At 47.5% G+C, this 20,285-nt stretch overlaps 2 long non-coding RNA genes across 2 annotated transcripts; both read left to right on the top strand.

Moving 5' to 3' along the window:
- Positions 1–6,411: 6,411 nt before the first annotated feature.
- On the top strand, positions 6,412–8,115 carry LOC144761523 (uncharacterized). Its single transcript, XR_013595761.1, has 3 exons — positions 6,412–6,608; positions 6,729–6,812; positions 6,924–8,115. It is a non-coding gene; the product is annotated as an uncharacterized LOC144761523 (long non-coding RNA).
- A 9,094-nt stretch (positions 8,116–17,209) lies between these two features.
- LOC144761522 (uncharacterized) lies at positions 17,210–18,949 on the top strand. Its single transcript, XR_013595760.1, has 3 exons — positions 17,210–17,384; positions 17,505–17,588; positions 17,700–18,949. It is a non-coding gene; the product is annotated as an uncharacterized LOC144761522 (long non-coding RNA).
- Positions 18,950–20,285: the final 1,336 nt, after the last annotated feature.

Genomic DNA, 20,285 nt, shown 5'->3' with positions numbered 1-20,285 from the left:
TCGCCATTCTCGGCGAGGACCGAGGCCACGCCCCCTGAAGGCCACGCCCCCCCTTTCCCCTATATTATGTGCTACCACCGGAAGCGCAGCGGACGAGCGCAGCGGGAGCGCCGTTTGCGCGCCGAAGGCGCGCCTAAGGCAAGCCCGTCTGCGCCCGTCATCGCCAGACCATCGCCTCTCGCCAGTTCCCCTGGTCCGTCTAGGCCTTGTCAACGCATACGTTACGACGGTAAGGAACTCTTACATCTAAACCAGCACCAAAAATGTTCCAACACTATGGGCAGTCTTGGTCTCACGCATCTCCACTGCAACCGCTGCCACTTCTCTACCAACACCCCTACTAGGGTGCGGAGTAACCCCCTTAATACCACTAATCCGCCACTCACGATACTCCAACTCAATTGTAGATCCCTCGTTAAACATCACCCAGAGGTGAATACGCTTCTCCAGGAGGAAAATCCTGACGTACTGTTCCTCTGTGAAACATGGCTCCGAGACGGCATTACTACCATCCCTAACCTATCGCTCCCAGATGAATACCACCTGGTCACCATTAACCGCGAATCTCGCGGCGGCGGCATCGCAATTATCTACAAAAAACTCCTGACTTGCTCGTTCATTAAGGAACCCCTCCAAGACTGCGAATGCGCCCAATTTAAAATCAGCGTGACCCCCCAATTTACGCTTTCCGGCCTATATATTTATCGCCCTCCAGGCCAGGCCACTAGATTTATTAACGCCCTTCTCGAAACTGCCACTGTGCTCACCACTAAATCCGCTAATTTCACCATCCTAGGTGATCTAAACCTGCACTTTGATGCTGCTGGCGATCACACCATTACTAATCTTCTTGCAGACCTCTCGGCACTGCAACTGAACCCCCTTGTCCATGCTCCCACTCATATAGCTGGACACACCCTAGACCCGATCTTTTCCAATCTACAAGAGGTAGTGACAGAAGCTCCCACCCCTATGGGATGGACGGATCACCATCTTATTACACTGAGAGTTCCGGCACCTCAACGTCAGATTAAACCTGAATCCTCACAGCGTCTAAAAAGACCCTGGCACAAACTCTCCCCCCTCGCCTTACATGAAACTCTGGGAGAATTCCAATACGATGCTAACCAGAATATAGACGCGACCTATACCTCGTTTACCAACTGGATCAGTAATGGCCTCGACACTCTCATTCCGGCTAAACTGACTAAAGGGCGCAACACACCCTCTAACCCGTGGTACGACGACACCCTTAGGGCTATGCGCAAGGAGTGTAAAAAAGCCGAACGCCGATGGAGGAAACACTATGACAACCAGGATAAGACAAATTATCTATCCACCCTTAAAACCTACCATAAAGCTATTAGATCATCCCGTGCTTCTTTTTACTCCAACAAAATAAACTCCAACGCGAACCCTTCTAAAATCATATTCAAATTAGTGAAAGAGCTTCAAAACCCTAGGGCACCCCCACCAAAAATCTCTTCTCATGAGCAATGTGAGCAGCTCGCTGTATATTTCATTGAAAAAGTCCAGAAAATTTATGCGACCTTCCCACAGACCGCTCCTCTCTATGAAGTCCCTAAGACCACAGCCCCTCACATCTTACCTCTGTCCCAAATTTCTGCCATCACTGCAGCAGACCTGCTCAGACTAGGAAAGAAAGTGAAGTCCGGCTCCCCAGCTGACCCCATGAGTCCTTCTCATTTCCTGGACTCGATGGACTTTTTTCTATCCCCCTTGCTGAAAATTCTCAACCTTTCCTTCTCTACAGGACTTGTGCCCATAGCCTGGAAACAAGCATGGGTTTCACCGATAATTAAGAAACCTTCCCTCGACCCCTCTAAACCAGAAAACTTCCGGCCTATATCCCTTCTTCCCTGGGTCTCCAAAATAGCTGAAACACATGTTAATAACATCCTATCGAAACATGTGGAAAGTCATGGAATCTTGGACCCCTCCCAAAATGGCTTCCGTGCAGGTCATAGTACGGAGTCTGCCCTGCTAGCCACTACGGAGCATCTCCGGGCGATTCTAGATGCCGGTCATAGTGCTGCGCTGATTCTTCTTGACCTCAGCGCAGCCTTTGACACGGTATCCCACGACATCCTTCTGAAACGTCTGGAGACAACCGGTGTGACTGGCCTCGCTCTTGCATGGTTCCAATCCTTCCTTAAGGATAGATCCTTCAAGGTCTCGGCTCCTCCTTTTCTCTCTAAACCCCATCCCATCGCTCAAGGTGTCCCCCAGGGATCAGCGTTGAGCCCCTCACTCTTTAATCTATACGTCCAGCCACTCACGGACGTGGCTAGAGAGTGGGGACTCACGCTGGTCTCTTACGCTGATGACACCCAGCTGGTGGTCACCCTCTCGGAAAGCCCGTCTCTCGCAGCATCCAGGTTTAAAGAGGGTATGACTGCAGTGGCCCGCTGGATGACGGACAACCACCTCCAACTCAATGCCGGAAAAACCGAGGTTCTCCTCCTAGGCCGGAACAACAGCCTCTGGAACGAGCACTGGTGGCCGTCATCCCTAGGCGCCACTCCACTCCCCAAAAACTGTGTCAAAAACCTGGGAGTCTGGGTGGATGCCAACCTGGGCTTCCAATCCCACACTAAAAAGGTGGCAGCCACCTGTATAGGCCTTTTAAGAAACCTCAGACCCATACTTGGGCTCTTCGATTCTAAGGCCCGCCAGCTTATCATCCAGGCCACCATTTTATCGCGCCTGGACTATGCCAACGTTCTCCTTCTAGGAGCCAACAAAGCGGAAACAGCAAGGTTCCAACGCATTCAAAATGCGGCAGCGAGAACGCTGGTTGGACTCCCACGCAGATGCTCAGCCAGAGCTACCATCCGTAAGCTCCATTGGCTGCCGGTGGAACACCGAGTTAAATTCAAGGCCTTAGTCACAATCTTTAAAATCGTCAAACAAGGAAACCCCCCTCTACTTCGTAGCCTTGTCCAACCTTACGTTCCTGGTCGTGCTTTGCGCTCTACCAATCAACTCCTTCTCACAATCCCCAGGATTCGACTCTGTCGATCTGGAGGCCGCTCCTTTAGCGTCCTTGGCCCTAAACTATGGAATGATCTCCCCTTTAGCATTCGTTCCATAGACTCCCTCCCAGCCTTCCGTAAGGCAATTAAGACTCACCTATTCCCCACTTCCTAGTCTCCTCCCCCTCCCCCCCTTTTTCCTCTGTTTGCGCGCCTGTCTCTTAGCGCCGGGACACCCCTTTGCCGGGGTAGCTGTTGCGCTTCACCAAATCTAGAAATAGAAATAAATAGAAATACAACACAAGTCTGGTATCTGTAATATCCAATCAAGAGTGGTAGACCCCATGCAACAGTGATGGAGTTCTGTTGTATGTGTTTGGCGGGCCAAGTGATGGCATTGACAAGGTGATGGGCCAGGTTATCCCCTCGTTGGTAGGAGAAGAGTGGGGCTTCCTGAAACGACTTTTGTTTCTCATTAAGGTCCATTTGCGTATCATGATATTCTGGACTTGGTTGCTGCACGGGTTAAATTTAGTCACAAAGGGGATTCTGGTGTTCGTCTTTTTAGGTTGGGGTGTGAGGAGGAGGTCTCGATGGCAGTACCATGCTCTTTTGCAGGCGCATGAGATCAAATGCGGTGGATAACCTCTGGAGATCGATTTGTCGCGAAGGATGTCTGATTCCCGGAAGTAGTCTTTTCGCCCTTTACAATTTCTGCGAATGCGCAAAAATTGGCCATAGGGTAGGCCATCTCTAAGGCCATGTGGGTGGTAACTAGAGTAATGCAGTAGTGTATTGCGTTCCGTGGGTTTGCGATACAGCGTGGTTCCAATTTTGCCATCTTCTGCATGGATAGTGATATCTAGGAATGGTAAGTCGTTGGATTTGTAGTCTGATGTGAACTTTAAGTGAGGTTGAGTTTGGTTCAACCAAAGGACAAAGAGTTTAATGAGTCGAAAGTGCCCTTCCATAGAAGAAGAACATCATCTATGTAGTGATGCCAGAGGGAAATCTGTGTATGGAATGGGTTGTTGGGGGTGAGTATGTGTGTCATTTCGAGGTGGTATACAAAAAGGATAGTAAAGTTTGGGGCAAAACAAGCGCCCACGGAGACACCCTTGATTGTAAATAAAATGTGTCTTGGTAAAGGAAGCTGAATTCCTCACTCCCACATTTACCAGAATGCCGATCATTTATGGGGTCCCGAAGACCCATAAGAATCTACATGACCCCCCTCTCAGGCCTATCGTGTCTATGATTGGATCCGCCTTAGAGCCATTATCCAAATACATTGACCGATTCCTCCAGCCCCTAGTGGGAACCCTGGAATCCTACATCAAGGATACTGGCCACTTTATTTCCAAGGTGGAAGGAATAACTTATCATCACAACCGGCAACTCCTGGTCACCCTGGATGTGGAGTCTCTTTACTCCAACATCCCCCAGATAGGAGCTCTGTCCGTTGTACAGAAGATCCTAACATCTAACCCCCAAATTGAGAATGCCAGCTTCATCATGGAATGCCTTAAAACAGTTTTAAAGGAAAATTACTTTGAGTTCAATAACAATTTTTACCACCAAACAGGTGGAGTCAGCATGGGAGCTGCGTGTGCACCCAGCATTGCCTGCCTGTACATGGGAGAATTTGAACGAACCCATATATACAACGAGATGGCCCCATTCTTCGAAAATGTGCGCGCCTGGTCTCGTTTCATTGACGACGTGTTTTTTACCTGGGAGGGGGATGAAACCACCCTGATTGAATTCATTGCTTGGCTCAATCTAGCTGACCCTAATCTTAGGTTCACCAGCCATTTCAGCCAAGACAAAATTGAATTCCTGGACCTATGGGTCGGACATCATAATCAGGTTATTACGGTATCCCTTTTCACCAAACCCACTGCCCGTAACACCATCCTTCAATATGGCAGTTACCATCCCCGCTGTCAACGCGATAATATCCCGTTCAGTCAATTTCTCCGAATTAGGAGGAATTGCACAGACATTAGGGACTTCTTAACTGAAGGGGATATGCTTAAGGAGAAGTTATTACAACGGGGCTACCCTTACCGGCTGGTCAAGGAGAGCTTTAAACGGGCCAGATACTACAACCGTGATTCCATGTTCGAACCCAGGAACCCCACCCCCAGGGAATCGATTGTTTGTATCACGCGACACTCAACGGCCAACAACCAACTTAGACAGGCCATTAACTCCAGCTGGTTTCTTTTGAATTTAAATCAGGACCAAAATGCTCTACCCAAACCTATTTTTGCATTTAAGCGCAACAAAAATCTTAGAAACCATCTAGTAAGAGGCAAAATGCGTGATTCGAAACCATTGATCCAAAGGTCCATTGTTGGTCCTGACCCTATCACTGGCAACCACAAATGTGGCAGATGCCAAGCATGTCCGAACGCCATAGGAGGAAATGTGATCCCCACGCCCACCCGCAGTATAAATCTTTCCACCATGACCAATTGTCGGACGACCAATTGTGTCTATATTATCTTATGCCCGTGTGAAATGCCATACGTTGGCGAAACGAGCAGGGAGATAAGATTCCGCATCGGGGAGCATAAATCCAACATACGTATCGGCAAAAGGGGAGCCCCCCTTGTCGAACACTGGATGTCCCTCGAACACTCTGAAACAGACCTTAGGTGGTCTATATTGGAAAAGATGCAAACACCGGCGGGCACAGACCCCACACTGTGGAGAAAAAAACGAGAGGTCTTTTGGATCTTTTTTCTTAACAGTTTGGAAAAGGGTCTCAACGAGGAATGCCCGTGGGCCAATGCACTACTGTAAACTTTAACTTCGCTTTTCTCTGTGCAGTATCTTGCAGACAAGGGCCTTTTGGAATCTGAGTCCCCCATTATGGCCTATCATTCTCATGCAGGATCCAAGTATTAAATAGCACTCGCTGAGGTCACCCTGCCCACTGACAGACACCATGCACAATTTCTCACTAATAACACTGTATGTGATCTACTTGGAAGCATTTTTTGCTCCAAATTTTCTCTTTGTTCCCAAAGCTTCCTGCTCGAATATCCCTTTTCTTTAGTAATTTTCACCCCCCCCGATCTTTTGTAGCGCCCCATCACCTTTCTGCACCCCCCATCATGCTATCTGAGGTCGTTCTATCCCGGAACCGGGCCCCTCCCGCCACTCTAAGATGGCCACCACAGTTCCCTTCCATTACGGGGCCATCTCAAACCGTCATTTATTTCACTGCCCCCTCTGAGGTTGCGCGCCATCGCAGCTGACTGCTATTACAGCTTTAAGCCCACTATATATAGAGGCGCCCAGAGTAGCGAGGCCCTGCTCCGAGACCAGCCGTTCCAACACCTGTGGAGTCCGCCGACCGGGACACTCGACTTAATGCGACCTTAAGTAAGTTGACATCTCCCAGTCTGCAATGCCCCCTTGCTCTTGCCCGTTAGAACTGTAGACCCTTTAACTAAGGTTCTCACTCGAAAATCACTCGGTGACCTTTATTCTTTATTTTTCTAGTGTCTCTGCTGATCCCCGTAGCCATGAGAATGCCAGGACGGACCTTAACTGCCTAAACAGCAGAGGGACCACATTACCATCTCTGACACCCTTCGGGTAAGATTACTAGCCCGCGCCCCCCGCTCACGCAGTTCCACTCAAGGCGCTAGCGTATACATGCTGTGGAATCCCATCTTTAAACCAGCCACCTCTTTTGTGTATATATTCCCTGTACAGGTTTCTATTTAACCCTGTACTGGTCGGCGGCGCGCTTCCCCTTCATTGAGAATCCATCGAGGAGAGCATCCCCTGCTATTACAGGTAATTGTGCCCGTGTGCTTTTCTATCATGCGTGACTGTTTAAACCTAGCGCTCCATGCTCTTATTAACCGGCATTGCGCACTTCTATGAGCATGCACTGTTCTTTAACAGGGTCTCCGTGCCTTCAACTCGCTCTAGGACCCCATCAGCCTCGCCCTGCCTGAGCACATTCCCGGGGGCAGACTCTTTGAGAATCCACCGAGGAGAGCATCCCCTGCCATCACTGGTAATTGCGCCCGTGTGCTTTTCTATCTTGCGCGATTGTTTAAACCAAGCGCTCCATGCTCTTATCAACCGGCACTGTGCACTTTTATGAGCATGCACTGTTCTCTAACAGGGTCTCCGCGCCTCCAACTTGCTCTAGAACCCCATCAGCCTCGCCCTGCCTGAGCACATTCCCGGGGGCAGACTCTTTGCCCTGCCCATCAGGTATGCCTAAATCGCTAAATTTATCTTATGTTCTCGCCAGACCGTTAACCACTGAGAGACTTTAAAAATGCTTAGAAGTAATCAGGTTTTCCATGAGAAGTTAACAAGTTAAATTCCCGCAGAAACTTCCCGGTGAATTTCGACATATTCCTATCATAAGCTGATAACTACAGTGCCTCTTCAAGCTAGACGAAAAAAAAACCCCCGTGATAAACCAGGTAAACACCTCGAAACCATTACATCTCTATTTTCAGCACTTCTATTAAATTAATGTGCAGCCCCCAGTCAGACCCCTCACTTTTGTTATTCTTGCCTACCAGCAGTCCCAGTAAAGTATAGCCTTTAAACTGTAACTTCATTGTTCCCCCTCTTTGTAAATAAATACCTCTATGATGCTATGAATGTGTTCTGCAAGCCTAGTCCCGACCGCCCACAAACTGGATGTCCGTAGTCTGAATGTAGATGTGAGCCTATCTAGTTTACACCTAAACCCTCGCAAAAATGTATATACACCTAACCACTGTTTTTAATGTTTATTTCACAGAAACCTTACCTGTTTGTGGTTCCCCTTCCGCCCTCCCACTGTGCCCTGATGAAGGTGTAGTCCCGGACGGGACCATACACCGAAACGTGCGTAGGCGCTTGTTCCTATCTAGGAACCCTCAGAACCTACCTGGACCTCGAACCATCGGCCCCCATGTTATCCACAACCATCATCGCTTGGTGCTGTTTGATCTGAGAATGAATGTTGTATGAATGTTGATGATATGTTAGAGCGGAATCTGAACCACTATTTATATTTATTTGTATTATTGTGTCTATTTATTACGGTGTAGGTTAACCCACGAAACATATTTATGTATCAGCAAAAAAAGGCAGTCTCTAAAATAAATTTACTTATGAAAAATAAATTTTGATACAAAACGAATAAATCTGTCTGTGTGGTGTAATTTGCCTGGGCTTAGGTGTCTCTATATTAATACACTTGGACCTCTCCTAGGCCTTTCTGTCCAAATCCATAGGGCAGGTACCCGTTCTGCTTTTGATGTTTCTTTCCCCGTCTACCTGCCTTAGATTGATGTGGGGTCCCCCTCTGAATTGAAGTTTCTTCGCAGCCCGGTGCTGCGGGGGTTAGTGCACCTGATTCTTTCCTCTGGACTCCAGTATTGTACCCGGTCCCCGACTAGACTTGTCTGAACCCCTGAATCTTCTGGTTGATTGTTGTATTTTTTCGCCATCCCCTCCTGACGCCTAGTCTCTTCCTCCCCCCTTTTCCTTTTTTTCCCCCGAGCCGCATCCCGTAGCTGATTATCCCCCCTTTGAGATCATCGCATGGAGAGCATTAAAACCTTCGGCTTCTCCGATGATGATTACGCCAAGATGGTTGGCGCCACATCCAGTGACAATTCCGCCTTTCTTCCCCCTAAAGGATTACAGGGCGAATGGTCCAAACTTCTTAATCTGCGCAAAAAATCAAAGCGCACAGAATCACATGCCAAGTTTATTCTCGATTATCTGAAGGCGGGAACCATACCGATAGGCCTTAGAGTTAGAAACATCCCGGGCCTCTTCATAGAGATTAGACAGTTCCTGGAGAAATGGGCTCTCATCTCCAATAGATGCTCCAGGGACTGGATGATGCTCATAATCGAGACGGCCCGTGAGATCTTAGATATGCTCGCTAAAGAAATCGAGACGCTTGAAGAAAAATTAAAATCAGAAGATGCCTTAGACCTTGCTAAAAAGAAACTCGATGAGATTGAGGCGGAATTAGACTCTTTCTCCGAGTACTTACTTAAGAGGAAAACGGAAAAGTTTCGCAAGGATATCCGCCTCTTCACGCAAGAGAAGGCATATCCTTACCTTGCCAGTAATTTTTATAGTGCTTCTAACAGTGTGGACCAACAGAGTGGCCACCAAAATTGGGGTAATCGACGCGTAACCACTTTTTCAGACACCACTGATTCCGGCGGCGAAGATAACCACAATTCAAATTTTGATACTCATTATGACAGTAATTATCCCCCTCCGGGTAGACCGGATAACACTGACGGACCCCTTCGATCCAATCGTTTTTTAGGGAACCGCCGGGGGAATTACAAACCAAGGAATCGGAACCCACACAGAGGCAACTACCATCAGGGTCCTCCTCAACCATATGTCCAGACTCGACATCAGCAATACTGGACAAGGTAAGACCAATTCCGGTCTTTAACCTGTCCACCAATGACATGACCCCAGACACGGTGGGCCTGTTATCGAGGGGTCTATCCTTTGTGCCCACCACACGGTTCAATAAATTTGAGTTTCTGAGTGATCTTCATGCATTCTTTAGAAAAATACGCCTTAAGAATTTTTTCCTGACTCATCCCTCCCCGGAGGAAAATGAAAACAAGTCGGGCCTCAAACCTCCGTCTAATTTTACCCCCAACTTGGAGGACATAGGCCATGAGGTCGGGACCTTCGAAAAAACAATCATCCTTAAAATGAATAGGATGTTTAAATCTATACCCAAGGGATCCCGCAACCTCACTAATACCGAAGAAGAAACTCTCAAGTCCTTGAAAACTAATGACACTCTCACTATAAAACCATGTGACAAGGGCGGGGGCATCGTCATTTTCGACACCCCCACATACATTGAAAAAATGAACACCCTCTTGTCCGCCACTGAATACTACAAAAGAATAACTAGGAACCCGGAACCTGCCCTCAAGCGCCGTATCTTACAGATAATTGAGAGAGGAGTCCACAATGGTCACATTTGTGATAAGGAAGCTGAATTCCTCACTCCCACATTTACCAGAATGCCGATCATTTATGGGGTCCCGAAGACCCATAAGAATCTACATGACCCCCCTCTCAGGCCTATCGTGTCTATGATTGGATCCGCCTTAGAGCCATTATCCAAATACATTGACCGATTCCTCCAGCCCCTAGTGGGAACCCTGGAATCCTACATCAAGGATACTGGCCACTTTATTTCCAAGGTGGAAGGAATAACTTATCATCACAACCGGCAACTCCTGGTCACCCTGGATGTGGAGTCTCTTTACTCCAACATCCCCCAGATAGGAGCTCTGTCCGTTGTACAGAAGATCCTAACATCTAACCCCCAAATTGAGAATGCCAGCTTCATCATGGAATGCCTTAAAACAGTTTTAAAGGAAAATTACTTTGAGTTCAATAACAATTTTTACCACCAAACAGGTGGAGTCAGCATGGGAGCTGCGTGTGCACCCAGCATTGCCTGCCTGTACATGGGAGAATTTGAACGAACCCATATATACAACGAGATGGCCCCATTCTTCGAAAATGTGCGCGCCTGGTCTCGTTTCATTGACGACGTGTTTTTTATCTGGGAGGGGGATGACACCACCCTGATTGAATTCATTGCTTGGCTCAATCTAGCTGACCCTAATCTTAGGTTCACCAGCCATTTCAGCCAAGACAAAATTGAATTCCTGGACCTATGGGTCGGACATCATAATCAGGTTATTACGGTATCCCTTTTCACCAAACCCACTGCCCGTAACACCATCCTTCAATATGGCAGTTACCATCCCCGCTGTCAACGCGATAATATCCCATTCAGTCAATTTCTCCGAATTAGGAGGAATTGCACAGACATTAGGGACTTCTTAACTGAAGGGGATATGCTTAAGGAGTCGCTCAGACTCTCTCGTGAGGCGGGAGATCTTATGCTCGCTGCTATTTTTTAAAATTGCTATTTTAAACTGATCTTAAACATCTGATTTTACCTTGTATTACTGTGTTGAATTTGAATTTGATCGGTGCCATTTCACTGCTCGCACCCGTTCCGCCCAGCAGACTAATTGCTGATGCGGAGAGGGTTGCCATAGCAACGCCGCCCTTCGGCTACAAGCCACGCCCCTTCACGCTGTCACGCCCACATCCAGCCCTTAAAAAAGCGAAGCGCTGATCACTAGCGCTGTCGCTCAGACTCTCTCGTGAGGCGGGAGATCTTATGCTCGCTGCTATTTTTTAAAATTGCTATTTAAAACTGATCTTAAACATCTGATTTTACCTTGTATTACTGTGTTGAATTTGAATTTGATCGGTGCCATTTCACTGCTCGCACCCGTTCCGCCCAGCAGACTAATTGCTGATGCGGAGAGGGTTGCCATAGCAACGCCGCCCTTCGGCTACAAGCCACGCCCCTTCACGCTGTCACGCCCACATCCAGCCCTTAAAAAAGCGAAGCGCTGATCACTAGCGCTGTCGCTCAGACTCTCTCGTGAGGCGGGAGATCTTATGCTCGCTGCTATTTTTTAAAATTGCTATTTTAAACTGATCTTAAACATCTGATTTTACCTTGTATTACTGTGTTGAATTTGAATTTGATCGGTGCCATTTCACTGCTCGCACCCGTTCCGCCCAGCAGACTAATTGCTGATGCGGAGAGGGTTGCCATAGCAACGCCGCCCTTCGGCTACAAGCCACGCCCCTTCACGCTGTCACGCCCACATCCAGCCCTTAAAAAAGCGAAGCGCTGATCACTAGCGCTGTCGCTCAGACTCTCTCGTGAGGCGGGAGATCTTATGCTCGCTGCTATTTTTTAAAATTGCTATTTTAAACTGATCTTAAACATCTGATTTTACCTTGTATTACTGTGTTGAATTTGAATTTGATCGGTGCCATTTCACTGCTCGCACCCGTTCCGCCCAGCAGACTAATTGCTGATGCGGAGAGGGTTGCCATAGCAACGCCGCCCTTCGGCTACAAGCCACGCCCCTTCACGCTGTCACGCCCACATCCAGCCCTTAAAAAAGCGAAGCGCTGATCACTAGCGCTGTCGCTCAGACTCTCTCGTGAGGCGGGAGATCTTATGCTCGCTGCTATTTTTTAAAATTGCTATTTAAAACTGATCTTAAACATCTGATTTTACCTTGTATTACTGTGTTGAATTTGAATTTGATCGGTGCCATTTCACTGCTCGCACCCGTTCCGCCCAGCAGACTAATTGCTGATGCGGAGAGGGTTGCCATAGCAACGCCGCCCTTCGGCTACAAGCCACGCCCCTTCACGCTGTCACGCCCACATCCAGCCCTTAAAAAAGCGAAGCGCTGATCACTAGCGCTGTCGCTCAGACTCTCTCGTGAGGCGGGAGATCTTATGCTCGCTGCTATTTTTTAAAATTGCTATTTTAAACTGATCTTAAACATCTGATTTTACCTTGTATTACTGTGTTGAATTTGAATTTGATCGGTGCCATTTCACTGCTCGCACCCGTTCCACCCAGCAGACTAATTGCTGATGCGGAGAGGGTTGCCATAGCAACGCCGCCCTTCGGCTACAAGCCACGCCCCTTCACGCTGTCACGCCCACAGCCACCCTTTCCATTGCTATTTACATGTACAGGAACCGGAAGCGCAGCGGACGAGCGCAGCGGGCGCGACGATTGCGCGCCGAAGGCGCGCATAAGGCAAGCTCGTCTGCGCTCGTCCGCGCCGAGGACGGGCCCGGGGCCACCCCCCCTGTCCTGCCTGGCCCACGACCCACCAGCAATACCCCTCTGCTATGTTACTCCTCCGCAGAACTCTGGAGCTATAAACCGTATGCCGAAATAGCCCACCACACACCCCTCTGTAATTACGACCATTGCATTGGACCGCTTATATGTCCTACATGCATAAACTTACCGCCTACAGACATCACTACTTCCATACCCACAGTGTCTGCAGCCTTAATAAACGTTCGTTCCCTACCCAAACACAAAATGGAAATCGCCGAGTTCATTGACTCTCATGACCTCGACCTATTATTTATCACCGAAACCTGGGGAAATGAATCCTCTGGACCTGATTTCAGAGATGCCATGCCTAACAATTACTGTGTAAGCAAGCTAAACAGACCCCTAAGGAAAGGCGGAGGAATAGCAATCATACATAAAGAGCACCTAAAAGTAACAACATCAGAAACTAGCCTCCTTGAGTGTGAAGCCCTCCTCTTTGCCATACGCACCTCCAGCAAAACTACCTTTAGAGGTTTGTTAATTTACCGCCCCCCAGGATCCAGATCTAAATTTCTTTCAAATGTAGATAAATTCATTGAGATGTCTATTGGAGCCCAACACTTCACCGTATTAGGTGACTTCAATTTTCATCTCGAATCTCATGATGACCTTGATACAGGAACATTATTAGGTGACATGGAGTCAGTAGACCTCCTACAAATTGTCAAATCACCTACCCACTCAGCAGGGCATACCTTAGACGGCCTATTTACCAACGACAGAGATATTATAATCAATAATGTTCTTCCTCTATCTTGGACAGACCATTCGGCAGTTTGTTTTTCAGTCCCCATTACTCCTTGTCCACCCTCCCAGACTACTTCTGGACCAACAAAATTCAGAGACTGGAAAAACATTAACATCGACCAGCTCACTGAGATCATACGGGACAGCCCTCCGCTAAACAAGCAAGACCCTGTAGCTGCGTCAGCCACCTACTTGATTAGCCTGAACGCAGCCTGTAACAAACTAGCCCCCACAAAAACATCTAACAGGAACAGAAAGCATCATTCAGCCCCTTGGTTCTCGGAATCACTCAGATTGCAGCGCCAATACTGCAGGAACTTAGAGAGACAATGGCGTCGACACTATAATAACGCAGACAAGATCAGCTATAAAAACGCCCTTTCCATTTATAAAAAACTGATCACTTCCGAGAAAACAACTTACTATACCAACCAAATCACCCAGGCTAAAAATTCATCAGGAAAACTGTTCCAGGTGGTAACATACCTGTCCAATCCTCCCCCACCCCCCTCAGAGGGATCGCAGGACCTCTCAGATGCACTGGCTAAATTTTTTGAAGACAAGGTCCGAGCCATTTTTTCCACTTTTGCACCTGACCCTTCTTTATCCCCTATCGAGCACCCTACGACAAATAACTCTCCTAATTTCCCAGCCTTCGAAGTCATTACGAAAGATACGGTGCAACCCCTTATCGCCAGAACCAAATCTGGATCTCCATTTGATCCATGCCCTCCTGCGGTTCTCAACCGTATCCCAGAAGCTGTTGCCCCGTCACTCACTACGATCTGCAACGCAATGTTCACATCCGGCACCTACCCTTCAGTATGGAAGGAAGCCATTATCAAGCCACTACTCAAAAAACCCAGTCTAGACCCGTCTCTTCCATCCAGCTACAGGCCCATTGCATGCCTTCCTTTTCCGGCCAAAATCTTTGAAAAGATCATGAACCAGCAACTGGCAACATACATCCACAACAACAACTTACTGGATGATACCCAGTTCGGGTTCCGTCAGGGACATGGCACAGAGACAGCTCTCCTGAAGGCAGCGGACGAGATTCGTTCCACTATGGACAATGGAGGAGCTGCAGTCCTCATACTCTTAGACCTGTCCGCAGCCTTCGACACGGTCGATCATGTCACTCTGATCGACCGTGTCGCGGCCATAGGAGTAAGGGACAAGGCTAAGGAGCTTCTGGCCTCATTCTTGTCAAATCGCCTACAAACGGTGAAGCTGGGACAATACACCTCTCAGACCTTCTCCCTGCCTTGCGGGGTACCACAGGGATCCTCGCTAAGCCCGACACTGTTCAATATATATGTGTCTGACTTAGCGAGGGTCATCAAGTCCCATGGTATCTCTCTCACGACATACGCAGACGACACACAGCTGGTGTTGTCCGTATTCGATGATGGCCAAACAGTAGCGTCAAACTTCCAATCTGGCATGGAAGCAATAAGCTCCTGGATGTCATCAAACTGCCTCAAACTAAATTCTGATAAAACAGAAGTGATGACATTCGGGAGACTACAACCAACTTGGTCTCCTCAATGGTGGCCCCAACAACTGGGACAACCTCCAGTACCAGTGATCAAGGTACGAAACTTGGGGGTCATCTTCGACAACAAACTGTCCTTCCAGCAGCACGCAAACTCAGTGGTCTCATCTGCCTTCCACACCTTAAAAAAAATCAAAAAACTCATCCCGTACCTACCATCTTCCGCAGGCAAAACTTTAGTCAGCACGCTAGTCTTCTCCAAGACTGACTATTGTAATGCCTTACTCCTAAACGCACAACAAAAGGTCCTTAATAAAATACAGACTGTACAGAATGCAGCAGCTAGGACCCTGCTACGCATTCCTAAATTTGCATCTGTCTCCCCCTACATCCAACAGCTGCATTGGTTGCCGGTAAGGAGCCGCATCAAATTTAAGGCCTTGTGCATAGCGTACAAAGCCATTCATAACCTAGGCCCCCGATTTCTAAAACAAGCCTTTCAGCCACCTGAACAGCAAAGAACATTGCGTTCATCTTCTGCCCATCTGCTAACAGTCCCTCGCACAAGAAGGGCTAATTGGGGAGACAAACGTTTCACCGTTGCCACAGCTAGACTGTGGAATACTCTCCCTCTCCACCTTAAGTGTGCACCTACCCTGCTTAAGTTCAGAAAAAATCTGAAAACATGGCTATTTCGTGCCTAGTTTCCTTTCCTACGGAGAGTTCTGTTGACACAGCGCCGAGACACCCTCGGGTATTTGCGCGCTCTAAAAATCGCCCCAAATAAATAAATAAATAAATTACAACGGGGCTACCCTTACCGGCTGGTCAAGGAGAGCTTTAAACGGGCCAGATACTACAACCGTGATTCCATGTTCGAACCCAGGAACCCCACCCCCAAGGAATCGATTGTTTGTATCACGCGACACTCAACGGCCAACAACCAACTTAGACAGGCCATTAACTCCAGCTGGTTTCTTTTGAATTTAAATCAGGACCAAAATGCTCTACCCAAACCTATTTTTGCATTTAAGCGCAACAAAAATCTTAGAAACCATCTAGTAAGAGGCAAAATGCGTGATTCGAAACCATTGATCCAAAGGTCCATTGTTGGTCCTGACCCTATCACTGGCAACCACAAATGTGGCAGATGCCAAGCATGTCCGAACGCCATAGGAGGAAATGTGATCCCCACGCCCACCCGCAGTATAAATCTTTCCACCATGACCAATTGTCGGACGACCAATTGTGTCTATATTATCTTATGCCCGTGTGAAATGCCATACGTTGGCGAAACGAGCAGGGAGATAAGATTCCGCATCGGGGAGCATAAATCCAACATACGTATCGGCAAAAGGGGAGCCCCCCTTGTCGAACACTGGATGTCCCTCGAACACTCTGAAACAGACCTTAGGTGGTCTATATTGGAAAAGATGCAAACACCGGCGGGCACAGACCCCACACTGTGGAGAAAAAAACGAGAGGTCTTTTGGATCTTTTTTCTTAACAGTTTGGAAAAGGGTCTCAACGAGGAATGCCCGTGGGCCAATGCATTACTGTAAACTTTAACTTCGCTTTTCTCTGTGCAGTATCTTGCAGACAAGGGCCTTTTGGAATCTGAGTCCCCCATTATGGCCTATCATTCTCATGCAGGATCCAAGTATTAAATAGCACTCGCTGAGGTCACCCTGCCCACTGACAGACACCATGCACAATTTCTCACTAATAACACTGTATGTGATCTACTTGGAAGCATTTTTTGCTCCAAATTTTCTCTTTGTTCCCAAAGCTTCCTGCTCGAATATCCCTTTTCTTTAGTAATTTTCACCCCCCCGATCTTTTGTAGCGCCCCATCACCTTTCTGCGCCCCCCATCATGCTATCTGAGGTCGTTCTATCCCGGAACCCGGCCCCTCCCGCCACTCTAAGATGGCCACCACAGTTCCCTTCCATTACGGGGCCATCTCAAACCGTCATTTATTTCACTGCCCCCTCTGAGGTTGCGCGCCATCGCAGCTGACTGCTATTACAGCTTTAAGCCCACTATATATAGAGGCGCCCAGAGTAGCGAGGCCCTGCTCCGAGACCAGCCGTTCCAACACCTGTGGAGTCCGCCGACCGGGACACTCGACTTAATGCGACCTTAAGTAAGTTGACATCTCCCAGTCTGCAATGCCCCCTTGCTCTTGCCCGTTAGAACTGTAGACCCTTTAACTAAGGTTCTCACTCGAAAATCACTCGGTGACCTTTATTCTTTATTTTTCTAGTGTCTCTGCTGATCCCCGTAGCCATGAGAATGCCAGGACGGACCTTAACTGCCTAAACAGCAGAGGGACCACATTACCATCTCTGACACCCTTCGGGTAAGATTACTAGCCCGCGCCCCCCGCTCACGCAGTTCCACTCAAGGCGCTAGCGTATACATGCTGTGGAATCCCATCTTTAAACCGGCCACCTCTTTTGTGTATATATTCCCTGTACAGGTTTCTATTTAACCCTGTACTGGTCGGCGGCGCGCTTCCCCTTCATTGAGAATCCATCGAGGAGAGCATCCCCTGCTATTACAGGTAATTGTGCCCGTGTGCTTTTCTATCATGCGTGACTGTTTAAACCTAGCGCTCCATGCTCTTATTAACCGGCATTGCGCACTTCTATGAGCATGCACTGTTCTTTAACAGGGTCTCCGTGCCTTCAACTCGCTCTAGGACCCCATCAGCCTCGCCCTGCCTGAGCACATTCCCGGGGGCAGACTCTTTGAGAATCCACCGAGGAGAGCATCCCCTGCCATCACTGGTAATTGCGCCCGTGTGCTTTTCTATCTTGCGCGATTGTTTAAACCAAGCGCTCCATGCTCTTATCAACCGGCACTGTGCACTTTTATGAGCATGCACTGTTCTCTAACAGGGTCTCCGCGCCTCCAACTTGCTCTAGAACCCCATCAGCCTCGCCCTGCCTGAGCACATTCCCGGGGGCAGACTCTTTGCCCTGCCCATCAGGTATGCCTAAATCGCTAAATTTATCTTATGTTCTCGCCAGACCGTTAACCACTGAGAGACTTTAAAAATGCTTAGAAGTAATCAGGTTTTCCATGAGAAGTTAACAAGTTAAATTCCCGCAGAAACTTCCCGGTGAATTTCGACATATTCCTATCATAAGCTGATAACTACAGTGCCTCTTCAAGCTAGACGAAAAAAAAACCCCCGTGATAAACCAGGTAAACACCTCGAAACCATTACATCTCTATTTTCAGCACTTCTATTAAATTAATGTGCAGCCCCCAGTCAGACCCCTCACTTTTGTTATTCTTGCCTACCAGCAGTCCCAGTAAAGTATAGCCTTTAAACTGTAACTTCATTGTTCCCCCTCTTTGTAAATAAATACCTCTATGATGCTATGAATGTGTTCTGCAAGCCTAGTCCCGACCGCCCACAAACTGGATGTCCGTAGTCTGAATGTAGATGTGAGCCTATCTAGTTTACACCTAAACCCTCGCAAAAATGTATATACACCTAACCACTGTTTTTAATGTTTATTTCACAGAAACCTTACCTGTTTGTGGTTCCCCTTCCGCCCTCCCACTGTGCCCTGATGAAGGTGTAGTCCCGGACGGGACCATACACCGAAACGTGCGTAGGCGCTTGTTCCTATCTAGGAACCCTCAGAACCTACCTGGACCTCGAACCATCGACCCCCATGTTATCCACAACCATCATCGCTTGGTGCTGTTTGATCTGAGAATGAATGTTGTATGAATGTTGATGATATGTTAGAGCGGAATCTGAACCACTATTTATATTTATTTTTATTATTGTGTCTATTTATTACGGTGTAGGTTAACCCACGAAACATATTTATGTATCAGCAAAAAAAGGCAGTCTCTAAAATAAATTTACTTATGAAAAATAAATTTTGATACAAAACGAATAAATCTGTCTGTGTGGTGTAATTTGCCTGGGCTTAGGTGTCTCTATATTAATACACTTGGACCTCTCCTAGGCCTTTCTGTCCAAATCCATAGGGCAGGTACCCGTTCTGCTTTTGATGTTGGTAAAGGAAGTAGTTATTCTCCAGGGTAATGTGTAATAGATCCATGATAAAGTCAGTGGAGATCAGGGTGGGTCTTGGTCTGCTTTCGAGTAGTACTTCAATGACTGAAAGGCCCTCCTCATGGTGGATGTTGGAGCACAGTGACTCTATGTCGAGTCCTACCATGAGTTCAGTGTTAGTATCAAAGGGTCTGTCCTCCATTGTTTTAATGAGGTTCATGCTGTCACCTATAAATGTTTCAGTCAGCGGATTAAATTCTTTGATGACGGCGTCAATATATTCGCCCAATGGCTCAAGGATGGAGCAACATCCAGATACAATAGGTCATCCAGGTGGATTGTTGCTGTCTTTGTAGACCTTGGGTAATACATAAATCACTGGTACTCGGGGAGTGTAAGTTGTTAAAAGATGCAAACTCTTTTTGTGAAATGACGTTCTTGGATCTAGCTTGGCGGGTGACTTGCTGAATCTTGGTATTCAACTCCGGAAATGGGTCTTTGGTGAGTTTGCGATAGTGCAGAGTGTTGGAAAGTTGTCTTTTTATTTTGAGATCATACTTGTCGCTGTCCATGACCACGATCCCTCCATCCTTGTCAGCAGGTTTGATGATTAGATCAGTTCTCTCTTTGAGGCTGAGGAGCGCTTGTTTCTCTACCAAGGGGACCATGACCAATCACTGAAAATAACCTTTCTTGTTGAACCAATTATTCGTGTACATATATTTTTTATCACTTTGTTACCTTGCGCCTTTCTCATTTTTTTCTACTTGTCACTTGCGCCGTCATTTATTGTGTCAAGAGCACAATGTACACCAAGTCTCTTTGGGTTGCCTTTGCAATTTATGCTCACAATGCTGATATAACTGTTTTGTATGAACTGCGATTTTAAATATATGATGCCATAAGCTCTTTTGAACAAACTACCAGTAGTCTCCTTCTTTCCTTTCTGTAATGTTGTGTACATACATGTGTAATTGCCTTCTCCATTGAATCTGGTTGAGACATTGTTGCTAACATTTGCTTACTTACCCAGACCTCAACCTGGTCTATAGGTTGTACTCCTGTTGTCATTTACTACTACTGCTCAAGACAAGGCATTTCTTTATGCAGCATAAGAATGATACTCACTGGTGATGTTACATCCTGATAACCCACTCACTGTAATTGTGTGTTCCACCACTGCACAGTACAAATTAAATGTGCATGGGGCAGTACGAT

The sequence above is a fragment of the Lissotriton helveticus genome, chromosome 6 (genome assembly GCF_964261635.1).
Source record: "Lissotriton helveticus chromosome 6, aLisHel1.1, whole genome shotgun sequence".
In the NCBI taxonomy this organism is placed as follows: Eukaryota; Metazoa; Chordata; class Amphibia; order Caudata; family Salamandridae; genus Lissotriton; species Lissotriton helveticus.
Note: the sequence above shows the minus strand (reverse complement) of the source record. Positions and strands in the feature narration are given on the sequence as shown.